The sequence below is a fragment of the Lucilia cuprina genome, chromosome 2 (assembly GCF_022045245.1).
Source record: "Lucilia cuprina isolate Lc7/37 chromosome 2, ASM2204524v1, whole genome shotgun sequence".
NCBI classification, from domain to species: Eukaryota; Metazoa; Arthropoda; class Insecta; order Diptera; family Calliphoridae; genus Lucilia; species Lucilia cuprina.
In genome coordinates, this window is record NC_060950.1 from 17856243 (window position 1) to 17870905 (window position 14663).

General features: G+C 29.9%; 1 long non-coding RNA gene across 3 annotated transcripts in view; it reads right to left on the reverse strand.

The window, feature by feature from the left end:
- The window catches only part of LOC111687850, an 89444-nt gene that overhangs the window by 34314 nt on the left and 40467 nt on the right, over positions 1–14663 (reverse strand). For all 3 annotated transcript variants that reach the window (XR_006940659.1, XR_006940658.1, XR_006940657.1), the window contains exons 2-3: positions 13519–13592; positions 2075–2125 (exon numbers count right to left, since the gene is read on the reverse strand). This is a non-coding gene — a long non-coding RNA (uncharacterized LOC111687850). The remainder of the gene's footprint in view (positions 1–2074; positions 2126–13518; positions 13593–14663) is intronic.

Genomic DNA, 14663 nt, shown 5'->3' on the forward strand with positions numbered 1-14663 from the left:
TGAAAGTAAATTGACATCAAACTTGTGACCAATAAAATAAAAAAAAAAAGTAAAACAAGTTTCATTCACTCCTGACAGCAGGACTTTACCTTTCAAGACGTGGCAAAATCACCTTTTCTCACATGAAGCCCTTTGTAAACAGATAAAACAAAGACAACAATTTAATATACAAAGATATTGACTCAAGTGAGAAAATATTTAACAAAAGATTATAAATCTAAAATAAAACAAGTTGTATAAAAAGCAACTACAGCATCTTTGAGAAATTAAATTCATTTTAAACATGCTACATTTGCAGTTTTGCAACACTTGCATAAATTTATAAAAAAAGTAATATAAAATAATTCCTTTTTCTTTTGATTCAGTGTAATACTCAAAAGGATTTTTTATTTTCTTGTGAATTAAAATATATATAAAAAATAAGTTAAACTTGTTTTATCTTACATATTCACGTTTAAGGTTTTTTTCGTTTGTGCAGCAATGCATTTATTACATTTGCAGCATAAACATTGCTCTTGCCATTTTTATGACAGTTAAAATAAAAAAAAATCTTGTTAGTATCTTGCAAACCGGTATGAAAAATTTTAATATATAAGAAAGTTTTATAAAAAATAAAAATTTTAAAAGTAATACATATTACAAATTATCCGCAAAATTGCATACCGATGGCGCGCCATTATATAAAAAGTTCAAACTTCGTGTTACAGATTAAAGCAAAACTATTAGTTTACGAGAAACTCGTAATATACTGAACAACGAAATTCAGTTTTTTTTCAATATCGGCTCATTATAGAATAAATAATATTTTTCGACCTACATTCACTGCTTGTGACCTCATCTTTAATTTAGTATTATTTTCTGGAAATAATTTAGTCCACAGACTAGACTGTAGTGCAGTCTATAGTATAATCTATAGTTTAGTCTGTAGTCTAGTCTATAGTGCAGTATATAGTTTATTCTATAGTACAGTATATAGTTTATTCTAGACTGTCTAGTCTAGTCTATTCTAGTCTATTCTAGTCTAGTCTAGTCTAGTCTATAGTCTAGTCTAGTCTATAATCTAGTCTATAGTCTAGTCTATAGTCTAGTCTATAGTCTAGTCTATAGTCTAGTCTATAGTCTAGTCTATAGTCTAGTCTATAGTCTAGTCTATAGTCTAGTCTATAGTCTAGTCTATAGTCTAGTCTATAGTCTAGTCTATAGTCTAGTCTATAGTCTAGTCTATAGTCTAGTCTATAGTCTAGTCTATAGTCTAGTCTATAAAATTGAAAGCCGCGTTTTCTCTATTGAACCTTAGAATGTCTTTATTTCACCAATAAAAAGAAGAAAACAAAATATATGTAAACTTACAAATTTTTAACAGTTTCCCCAAACTGCAGGGTACTGTCACTCACACACATGTGTACAAACACTTTTAAGCATACATAGATTAATGCTGCATAGGATTTTGAACTTTTCATTATGTTTACAAATGGGTGTTTTTATGTCTATCTGTCTCACTGACTGAGTGACTGCTGCAGCCAGTAATATTTAACAAACAAACAACAAAAAGCAGTACAGACATTGTAAAACCATAACCTTACTTAACATTACTTTTTTTCTGCATTTTTCTTGTTTTTTTTACACATTTTCAACTCATGCAACAAAGAATACAACAACATATGTGTTGTGCTGCATATTATTGTTTTTGAAACGTCATGCATTAAAGCTGCTCGTTTGCTGGCTGCTAACCAAATGTAACGGCAGTAGCAAATACAACAACAATATAAATGGGAGCAACATTATTTGTTTATTTTATTTATTTATTAAACCTTGTTATAGTTTTTCATTATTTTGTTGCTTTTTTTAATGAATAGTAATTTGCAACCCATTTTTTTGCACCACAATGTTTGTTGCAAGGTATTCGTACTTGGTATTAAAATGATCAATGGAAAAGCTTAAGTGATATAATATATATGAAGAGTGGATAGATAGATGCAGCTCTAATAGAAAATTAAATCGAAAACTCTTGTAAGAAAGAGAGTACTATGAACAATGGCTAATGTTTAAAATTATCTTAAACTTTATAACTTACTTTATATTTGCATTCAAAAATTATGGTAAAAAGACGACATTTGGATGAAACCTGAAATAAAAGAAAAATATGAAATTTAAAAAAAAACGTTTTTCAAAAGGATGTTTATCAAAATTTCCTTAAAATCTAAATCATCAAATATTACCTTAAAAGAAAACTCCTCATCAAACAATAAATTTTTCCAAGAAATAGATTAACAATATTCTTTAAAAAGGAAATTTAACAAACATTTCTTAAAAACTAAATTTTTCTTAAAAGGATTTTTTCAAAAGTTTTGTTTAAAAATAAAATTCATTACAAATTAACATAAAAAAAGCTGTAAAATTTCTTTAAAAGGAAATTTATGAAAAATTTCTTCAAAAGGAAATTTATCAAACATGTCCTTAAGAGGGAATTTATAAAAAATGTCATTAAAGGGAAATTTATCAAAAATGTCCTTCAGAGGAAATTTATCAAAAATTTCCTCTATAGTCTATAGTCTAGTCTATAGTCTAGTCTAAAGTCTAGTCTATAGTCTAGTCTATAGTCTAGTCTATAGTCTAGTCTATAGTCTAGTCTATAGTCTAGTCTATAGTCTAGTCTATAGTCTAGTCTATAGTCTAGTCTATAGTCTAGTCTATAGTCTAGTCTATAGTCTAGTCTATAGTCTAGTCTATAGTCTAGTCTATAGTCTAGTCTATAGTCTAGTCTATAGTCTAGTTTATAGTCTAGTCTAGGGTAAAAAGAGACGTTTAAAAAATAATCCTTTAAAAACGGAAATTTTTTTAATTTTCTAAAAATACATAAATATTAAAAAACGTTCTTTAAAAAATATTTTTAAAAATATTTTCATACAAAAAATATACCACATTGTATGCAAAAGTTTATATTAAACAGTTTTTTTACTTGTCTGTCCCCATATATTAATCCATATACCAAATCACCCACGTTATAAACTCATTGACTGATTCTTTCTACTGATTAAAAATAACAATACATTTTTTTTCTCTGCACTTGGTCATGGTTTTAATTAATTTCCATTAAATTAATAATTTGTTTGGTTTAATTATACAAAACAGAAAAATAACAACTGTTATAATGATTGGTATTTTATTTATTGTTGTCATCGCAGTTGAGTGTAGTTAGTGTACGTTGCGGTTTGAAAACTTTTATGTTGCACACATGAAATTTGTTTACAAAAATCATTAAAGGTTTTCATTTATGTATGTCGCACATACATATAATAAAATTTTTAATAAATTGCTATAAAAAATTTTTTAAATAAAATAGCGCAAATATGTATACTCGCCAACAACAATAATAAAATATTTATAATTATGGACAATAAGTAGTAAAAACCTCAAAATAATAGTGATTTTATATACGATTGTGGCTGATAATCAGTTAATGATATCATTCATGTGATTATAAAATCATTTTTAAAATAGGACGAAGAATAAAAAAAATGTTTGGAATTTGGAATTAAAACTTTTTCTATAGAAAAGTTGTCTGTATAGAAATGTTGCTTGATTAACTGAAATTATTTGTACAAAACAATTTTATATCCACGAAAGAGTTTCGAATATTCCCATGCAAATTATCTTTAAACTAAAATCAATTTGTAGTTTCAATTTAAAAGTTTTCATAACCCCAAAAAATGGCAACAACAAAATTATTGGCGAGAACAAATTATATAGCAAACAACATTAATTTTAGTTGTTATTATTTTATTTATAAAAAATAATATTTTTTACCTTAAAGCCATTGTGACATGACAAGAATCTACACCTCTCACGTACAAAACCTATACATACCCACACACAGCAAAAATTATGACTGATTGCCTCGACGTCCAAATGGACAGGTTAGCAATTCTGTCTGTCTATCTGACTTGTGGGGTGTTGCTGCTGCATTTAGAGAAGTGCCACGACAAAACAAAAACGTGCTGCAATTTTTTTGGCAACATTAAATTACACCTCACACACACACACACACATAAAAACCGAAAACTACTCTAACGTTACCTCTTTCACCTCCGTCTATATTGTGTACTTGCAAACAATACAATATTGCATGTTGCTGTTACCGGTTTCTTGCTAAACAGACAACATGAAGAGAAATTTTATATTTGTTTTTTACTTGTTTCTTTCTTTTTGGTCAAACTGCACTTTACCGTTTTGTTTGTGGTATTGGTGATGGAAATCATCACCTATATAGGAAACAAAATTGCACTTGGTAATAACGGTATTAGTAAAATCTTACATACCCTGTAGTTCATGGGGCTAAGTAAGAAAATTAGTTTTAACTTCACAGCACATACTGTGGAGGTTATCAGATAATCGCAGGGTTAATTTCAAACCATCTACAGATTTCTCGACCAATAGCAGAACTGCCTACTAAGGACAATATATCTAAAAATGTAGCCTTTAACGCTACAGGGTACTTAAATATTTACAAAAATGCATTGAAAATGGACTTTAGAATGCGGTACATACAACATTATACTTTCGTAACAATGAATGAAGCAATAGTTCTTGTTACACTGTTTCCACAAAAATATTAGTTCAATTTTAATCAAGTTCTACTTTAGTTCTAGTTCAGTTCTAGTTCAGTTCTAGTTCAGTTCTAGTTCAGTTCTAGTTCAGTTCTAGTTCAGTTCTAGTTCAGTTCTAGTTCAGTTCTAGTTCAGTTCTAGTTCAGTTCTAGTTCAGTTCTAGTTCAGTTCTAGTTCAGTTCTAGTTTAGTTCTAGTTCAGTTCTAGTTCAGTTCTAGTTCAGTTCTAGTTCAGTTCAGTTCTAGTTCAGTCCTAATTTATGAACCTGATAATCTAGTAAATTGAAATGGTGTTTCCAGAAACAATGAGTTTGTGCTCAACAAAAATAACTAAAAGAAAGTTTAAATATGTATTTGAAACATATAAAAAAGAGGAAGAACCATAAAGTAGAGGTATAAAAGGCATGAACAATTCAACAAACATAAAAAGCGAAGCCAATATAATGCATCAAACTAAACCAACGGACTCGTAAAATGTTGGATATCTTCTTTACAAAAGAAAGAAGCAAAAAAAAGTCGTATTAATAAAAAAAAAACTGATCAATTACTCACACATAGCAAAAGCACATACAAACAGATACAAATGCATTTACTAACACCAAAAATGAGAAACTAACGAAGAAAAATATAAAGAAACCTACAATTGCACATGACGCTACAGAAAGCAAAAAAAAGCGGAGGAATGTGTACAATATTGAATATTTCTTAAAAGCTCAACAGACACACACCGCCTGACAGACTGATCTACCGACATACAGATAAATGAATGGCTGGTTATACAAATATTCAGTTGAAAGGCAGTTTTGCATTAATCATCAGAGAACTGCAGCAGCAGGTTTTTAACAACAATTATAACAGTCAACTGTTCGTATCGTTTGTTGCACTTGTTTAAAAGATTTAATGAAATTATCCAAGTTTTTCTTTTCATTTTGTAGAGAAATTTATACTGTTTTCCATTCTGCTGTTTACAAATTGTAGTAATTAAATATTAAGATTGTGTTGTATTACAGATAAAGTGCATGAAATTTGTAACAAAGTTGTAAGAAAATGTTTAATAATAGTGTTGAAATTTGTTCATTGTATTTCAGTAGAATTTTGACCTTAAGAGGGTTAAATTATAGGAAATTTAAAGAATATTTTAAATTAAATTATTGTTATCATGATTCAAGTAGAAAAGGGAAATGGAACCGCTTACGAGTACTTAATTCTCGTACCAGTTCAAAAGAACAGTGAACTAGAACTGAACTAGAACTAAACTAAACTAGAACTGAACTAGAACTAAACCAGATGTGAACTAGAACTGAACAAGAACTAAACTAGAACAAAACTAGAACTGAACTAGAACGAAGTTAATTTGGTTATGTTCATGAGATTAGCTATTCAAAATCTTGGTCATAATGAATAATAACTAAAAGAGTTGTTATGTTTTAGTTATAAAAGGTTGTTCGAAATATTTTGATCCTTTCGCCATAAACTTTCACTTAAATTTCTTAAAATTGTTTCAGTTTGAAAAAAAAATAGGACACATATATTTTTAAATATTATGTATGCATAAGTATATCTGTTAAACACCTTAATTTATATAAATGCATGAACATAATTGTTTTTCAATATTTTATGTAGATTTTCTCAAAAATAATTTCTCATCATTTAGCATACGTTAAATACAATACATATTTGATTTCATCATTAACTTAATAACTATAATGATCAAAATGATTCATTATAATGTTCATGTTTATGCTGAAAGATGTATTAATAAATAATGTGCAATATGAAGTATATGAACTAAAAGCAAACTAGAAATGAACTAGAACTGAACCAAACTAGAACTGCATTAGAACTGACCTAGAACTGAACTAGAACTGAACTAGAACTGAACTAGAACTGAACTAGAACTGAACTAGAACTGAACTAGAACTGAACTAGAACTGAACTAGAACTGAACTAGAACTGAACTAGAACTGAACTAGAACTGAACTAGAACTGAACTAGAACTGAACTAGAACTGAACTAGAACTGAACTAGAACTGAACTAGAACTGAACTAGAACTGAACTAGAACTGAACTAGAACTGAACTAGAACTGAACTAGAACTGAACTAGAACTGAACTAGAACTGGATTAGAAATGAACTAGAACTGAACTGTTGTAATTGTATTTGTGGTTTACGTAATGCAACGCAATTTTAAATGTTATTAATCTAAAAATTGATGAAGGGAAATTATGTTAGAGTGAAGTCGAATGTAAAACTAACACGTATCTATTGAATTTTAATTACCATGTACCCATTGTTTAATTACATAAATATTGATGTTAAAAATCCTGTTTTATATACATATACTGCAGTTATACTTAACTGTGCGGTAGTATTGGTTTACATTCAAATATTTTTCTATGAATTACTTGGTGTCTTTTTCAATTTTTCTTTTCATAAAAAAATAATGAATAGATATAATACTAACCACTTGACATTAGGATGAACATGTTAGAATGTTAACTGCAGCATCATGTCAATATGATTTCATTTTATGGAAAAGAAGCTGATTATTTTGGTTCAAATAGTACATAAAATAAGCGCATAGATGTGTATGTATCTCAAAAGGAAATAACCCCTTTTAATTTCCCTTCAATACTACGCCTTTTCTTTTAAAACCTATACCCAAACCCACACCCTTATTAAGATTCGCTCATATGAATTTCATTAAAACAAAAGAAAGAAAACCTAAAGCGCTAATATGGTTAATTAATTATATCTTTGAATTTAAATATTTATTTTTTACTCATTATTTATTTTGTTTTATGTAATGATATCGAAACGTTGTTGTCAGTTTTCCATACATTTCTGTTTTAATATTAAAAGCACGCAAATTTAAGGAAAAAAAATAAATACTTGATAAAAAAGTAAAATACATATGTGTATAAAAGAAACACTTGCGCATTGAGGCATGCAACAATGCTTGTACGCCTGCCTGGACAGTTTAAATATTTTGCTGTTCAAATGAATGAATATTATTGAAGTCAATATCTACCGATGATCAAGAAGAAGAAAATACAGAAAAGCAACAACAGCAAAAAAGTGAAATTGAATGCACCGAAATACCATTTAAATATGTTGAAGAGTATTTTGAAAACTACATATGATGTAAAATAAACCTACATACACACTTTAGTATGTATATTTATTGGAATTTCAAAATTAAGAAAACAAAATTTTTGTAAAAATTGTTTTAAAGGAAAAAAAAGATGAATTTTACGAAATAAGTAAAAGTTATTTTAATAGGTGGGTAGTAAAAATATTGTCTAAAACTTTTGGCATCAAAAATTTTCTGAAGAATATCGATTGATAACACAATTTTTATATTTACATACTTTTATATCAGAATTTCTTTCAATTAAAAAAAGTTACAAATAACAGAATACAGATTATTCTTAACTCTACCATAATGATCATTATGTCTGGTCTAGTTATAAATCGGGGTACAGACCTCGATCTATATTATCTATGGACCATAAATAGCAAGTGTACAGTCAGGTCTGTAAATCAATGTGTAGTTTAGATTATATAGTTTGTTAGTAAGTTAGTTAGTTCGTTACTTAGTTCGTTCGTTCCTTCGTTCGTTAGTTATTTAGTTAGTTAGTTCATTAGTTCGTAAGTTTGTTAGTTAGTTAGTTAGTTAGTTAGTTAGTTAGTTAGTTAGTTAGTTAGTTAGTTAGTTAATTAGTTAGTTAGTTAGTTAGTTAGTTAGTTAGTTAGTTAGTTAGTTAGTTAGTTAGTTAGTTAGTTAGTTAGTTAGTTAGTTAGTTAGTTAGTTAGTTAGTTAGTTAGTTAGTTAGTTAGTTAGTTAGTTAGTTAGTTATTTAGTTAGTTAGTTAGTTAGTTCGTTAGTTCGTTACTTAGTTCGTTCGTTAGTTCGTTAGTTAGTTAGTTAGTTAGTTAGTTAGTTAGTTAGTTAGTTAGTTAGTTATTTAGTTACTTATTTAGTTAGTTATTTAGTTAGTTAGTCAGTTTGTTAGTTAGTTCGTTAGTTCGTTAGTTAGTTAGTTAGTTAGTTAGTTAGTTAGTTAGTTAGTTAGTTAGTTAGTTAGTTAGTTAGTTAATTAGTTAGTTAGTTAGTTAGTTAGTTATTTAATAAGTTAGTTCGTTAGTTCGTTACTTAGTTCGTTAGTTAGTTAGTTAGTTAGTTAATTAGTTAGTTCGTTAGTTCGTTAGTTCGTTAGTTCGTTAGTTCGTTAGTTCGTTAGTTCGTTAGTTCGTTAGTTTGTTAGTTCGTTAGTTCGTTAGTTCGTTAGTAAGTTAGTTAGTTAGTTAATTTGTTAGTTAGTTAGTTAGTTAGTTAGTTAGTTAGTTAGTTAGTTAGTTAGTTAGTTAGTTAGTTAGTTAGTTAGTTAGTTAGTTAGTTAGTTAGTTAGTTAATCTAAAATATGTGCTAAAAATCATCTGATCAGTCTATATTCTAGACAAGAAATCAGTAAAGGCTATAGACTGTCTATAGATTAGTCCACAATCCTGACTATAGATATGTTTATAATACCGACTATACATCAATCTCTAGTCTTTAGATGTTTCCATAGTCTTGACTATATGTGAGTCTTTAGTCTAGAAAAAGATCAGTCTATAGTCTAGACTATAGATCAGTCAATGAACTTGATTTTAAATCAGTCTATAATCTATACGTTAGATCAGTCTAGATAAAAGGTCAGTCTAATCTATGAGCTGTAGATCAGTTTATAGTCTATATAATTAATCAGCTTATTGTTTCGACTATAGATCAATCTATAGTTTGATAGATTAGCCTATGGGCTTAGCTGTAGATGTGTTTATGGCTATGACTGTAGATGAGTCTGTACTTTAGATCAGTCTATAGTCTAGATGAAAGATCAATCTATATTGTAGATAAAAAATGAGTCGATACTCTGAAGTGTAGATTAGTCATTAGTTTATACTAATAATCAATTTTAAGTATGGAGTGTAAATCAGATCAGACTATAATTTAGGCTATCGATCAGTCTGTATTATGGACTATAGGTCAATCTAAAGTTTATATATCAACATAAAGCTGTACCTATAGATAGGTAGTCTTTGCTACTGATTTGATTTAGTCATGAATATCTTCTTAAGCCTTGAATACTGATTAGAATATAGTCTAAAGATTAGCTTTATTTATTGACTATATATCAGTTTATATTCTTGACTCTTATTGTCTTGACTATAGATCAATCAATAATTATGACCATAGATCAGTCTATAGTCATAACAATAAATCGATCTAGATTGGTCTTGACTATACATTTGTCTATTTATAATCTGGTATAAATTGTCATATATATGGATCAGCTTTAACTGATCTTTACCATCATAAATTTCAACTACTTATAGAAAGTGTATCAATATATCGTTACATAACAAAAAAAGATCCCCCTTAAACATTTAGCTGTTGTTTGACAAGAGAAATTTATATTTTAACTCCCTTGAAAATATAAACTTATTAAAAATATATATATTCAATTATTTACATGTTGTAAACACTAAAGATCCATTGTTATAGTTTTTGCGTTGTTGTTATTGTTATTGTACTCCTGAGCATATAATTTAATATCATGCCATGTAATATAAAACAAACCCTTTATTTCTTGATCATTTGATATCATGAATCGACACAACAACAACAACAAAACATCACATAACAACAAAAGACTTTTCACTCTCGCCTACATTGTTTCAAAAATAAAACGAAAATGAATTAAATTCAGAAGATAATATCAAAAAAGCAGCAACAACAACAAGTCATTGAAGATGGTGATCATGCCTTGACATCCTTTTCCGTTCTCATTTCATTTTTTTTTTTGCTATTGTTGTTGTGTATACATATAGCGGATTGTTGTTATGACTTTTGTATGGATAGGGACCCTTAAGCTTGATAAATGTTGTTGAATGACTGTGGCGTCCACGCATAATTTACACAAAAAATTCTTTAACTTCACTTAAATAACTAACTTATTGTTGTTGTTATTGTTGCCGCCGATGTTTGTGCAAAGTACAGTTATGGAAAGTACATTATTGCACAAATGCCAAGACTTGAAAGAAATTATTTGAAAAAAGTAAAAAAATAAATAAAAGTAAACGTGTTTGAAGAAAGAAAACAGAGTACAGAATAAATGAACGTCTGCATTTTAGTCGGTCAATAACGGGAATAAGTTATTTTAATGAGAAAATAAAGAAGACACTGTCGGGTACAAAAAAAAAAGACTAACTAACTGACTAACACAACAATAACAAAACGACAACAACAGTTGTTGGTATTGCCATCATTAACTGCAATAATTATTCACGGGTGCGACGACTTTTAAAGAACTGAAGACGTCTCTTTTTTTAACAAATACATAGGAATAATATTATTTGCCACTTTTGAACAACAACAATAAGAGCGACAACAACGACTCAGAAGATCCATGTAAATAATTTTTTTTATTAACGAAAAAATTTAACTTACGTAACGTTTGGTTAAATGAATGAATATGTCATAATGCTGCAACAGTGATCTTGGTTTCAATCCCGGGAAGACCAAGTTCGGTCTATTCTCTAATAAATACAAGATTCCTACCTTCCCTCTTACTCGCCCAAACGCGTGGATCTTAAACTCTCTGTTAGTGCAAAATACTACACTACTAAGGATCAAAGCGAGAGCCTCCAAGACATCTATTACGATGTAGACATGTAAGAAACAAGTTGGTAAAAACTGGGGCATTAGTCTCAAGACTGCAAAATGGATCTTTGGTTATGATTATAAATCCTATTCCGATGTAAGAACCACTTATCTGGCGGAAAGCTATTGCATTCATACTGAGGAAATAATGCGAGCTTCTGCACTAATGATCAATGGTGCGATTCGAAAAAACGCCATCACAGGCGTTATTTACACTTAAGCATTGGTTGCCCACCGATCTGATGGCCAGGAAATTGTCCATAAACTTGACAGGAATGTCGAGAGTTTAACGTGAGCAACTGCCTTGACAGCCTTATCCCACCTTGGTCTTTTTCAACCACTGGGTAGACTTGAGAACGGTCTATCATCGCCACTTTGTTCTTCAATGAAGAACGCCGGCGGCAATTTATGTACATTGGTTCTGACCGGCCCATGCACAAGTACTTTGCTGGAGTACTCGAGCTATCTAATCTTTTGACCATTGTATGGCATCTGTTGATTCGACAACAGCACCTAGAGACGTAAACGGTAGACCGAAGTACGATCATCCGCCGAACCTCGCATTCATCTCGTACCATATACAATTAATACCAACTCATTTCCAACGCTTAGTCCCACAGTCACTCGACTGCGGGGTATCTGTTGTTCCCGACAACAGCACCGAACTTATGCCGAAATATTGACTATTATCATGCATCAGTCTTTTAACCGCCACTTACTCTCCCCGCGAATCAACTGACCAGCCAGGACATAGTCCTGCGGGCAACTGGCCACTCATAGTACCAGATTATGCGGTGGTGCTCTGGTCTGACCTCTGGCAATCTATTCAAGGACTAAGACAAACAGTAGACTGTAACCAATTTTTTAATCCCGGTCAGATTGGAGTTATTGGCCACCTCTTTATACCCCGGGATTGCAATAACACCAAGGCGGAAGTCTCGCCAAGGTAACATGCCCCCGGGGGGCTTAAACTTGACTGTTAGACTTTATGCTGCTAGGATTTGAACCGATTTATTTTCATCCTGGGGAGTACGACTTATATCTCCGAGAATATCGAATACGGCTCCCCCTATGCTCCTTACAAACAAAAGATTCTCAGTTATAATGTCAAATGAACCATCCATTTCAGAGAGTACAACACTTGACATCTACACTAATGGATTCAAGTCTTCTAAAGGCGTGGGAGATGGTTTCCTTATTCCCCGCTTAAATAAGGCGGTTTTAGGCTTGACAACTTAATACCGTCTTACAGGCTGAAATCTCAGCCATAAAAAGACCATTTAACTAGATAAGGTACTATAGGATATGCTATGGAAATATTCAAATTTATACTCACAGTTTCTTTACGACATCCAAAATGGTTCACGAATGTCAGGTGTCTCTTGACGAGATGCCGAACCATTCGAGCCTGGAACTACTCTGCATACCGGGTCATTCTAATATAAACGAAAAGAGAAAGACAGACGAAGTAGCAAGATGTGGTTCCCGCCATTACATAGGTGACACTGACACATTAGTTGGTGTCTCGCTTTCATGCTGTAAATCCCATATCAAGCATGAACTTTATGGGTCTGCTGGGATCATATGATCATCACTGACCTACTGCTCAATATCAAAAATGATATGGCCTGTCTATGATGAGCGAGAACGGGATCCGTTACAGTGTTTTACAACAAGACCATTAGGACCCATGTGAGTCGATCACTTGACCGACTGCCTCAACAACCTAACGCTTGGTATTTAGATAAAACGAAGACATTTCATTAGAGAAAAATAGAGAGAATCTTCTTAATCCACTCCTGCCTTCAACTGATCAATAATTTATTGTTTTCAACTATTTTTCTTTTATTTTAATTCATTCATTTCTTTTCATTCAATTTCTTTCAAAATTTCATATTATTTATAGAAAATAAATCTTCTGATGCATTTGAGTCATGACTGAAAAAAGTCTACTTTCATATAAAAATTTCCGCATTACTTGATTTCCGTTGAAGTTGAAGAAAAATATTCAAACAAAAATGAATAAATATAGAAAAATAATTTTATTTAATATTTACACAAACAACAAAAACTCTACGCTCACAAGTGCAAATACTTAAGTGCTTAATTACCGAAGTGTGTAAGAGGGGAGGACATAGTATACAGTAAAGAAATTTAGGTCAAATTTTTTTTCATTTTAATTATTTCTGTTTTTTTTCATACTTACATTTCGGTTCATTTCACTTCAATGTGAAAAAAGCGGTAGTTTAAATAATGGAAATTATAGAAAAGAATTATTGTCTGTAAGTAAATAAATAAAATGCAAAACAAATTAAATACAGAAAGAAAATATTATGTAAAATAAATATGTTTATGAAAAAGAATTTTTAATTAATTGGCACAAAAAAAGTTTTTTAAATGCATTTATATGGAAAAAACTACTTAAAACAAGGGTGTAGTTGTCTAAATAATTGTAACGTGAAAGGGAAGGAAAGAAATTTTCTTTTTAAAAATTTAATTTTTAATAAAGAAAACTAATTTTTGATTATTTTAAAAAATTGATAGCTGATAAAATTTTCTAGAGAAAATTGATAAATAATCAGAATTTTCCAAAGAAACTTGATCAATGAAGACGTTTCCTAAAGAAAATTTTCTATAGAAAATTGTTTGACAATAAAATTTTCTATAGGAAATTAATTGACAAAGAAACTTTCTGGACAAAATTGATCGACTATAAGTCTTTTCACAAAAAAATTATCGACGATGAAATTTTTCCAGAGAAACCAGATCAATGAAGACATTTTCTAAAGAAAACTGATCGTGGACAACAGTTTCTATAGTATATTGTTTGTCGATAGAATTTTCTAGAGGAAATTAATTGACATTGAAACCTTTCACAAACATTGATCGACGAAGAAACTTTCCAGATAGAATTGATTGACGATGAAAATTTTCCAGAGAAACCTGATCAATGAAGACATTTCCTAATGAAAACTGATCGTGGACAAAATTTTCTATAAAATATTGTTTGACGATAAAATTTTTTATAGTACAATGATCAATGCAGACACTGATCTATAGAAAATAGATCAATGATGAAATTTTTTATAGAAAATTGATCGATGATTAAAATTTTTATAAAACAACTGATTGATTATAAAATTGTCTATAGAAAATTCTATTCAATGAAGATAAAATTTTTCTGAGAAAATTTATTATATTGAAGCATTTTAGAGGAAATTGATCAATAATGAAATTATCTAGAGAAAATTAATCGACGATGAAACTTTTTACTGAAAATTGATCGATAATGAAACTTCTCAGAGTAAATTGATCAATTGAAACTTCTCATAGTAAATTGATCGACGATGA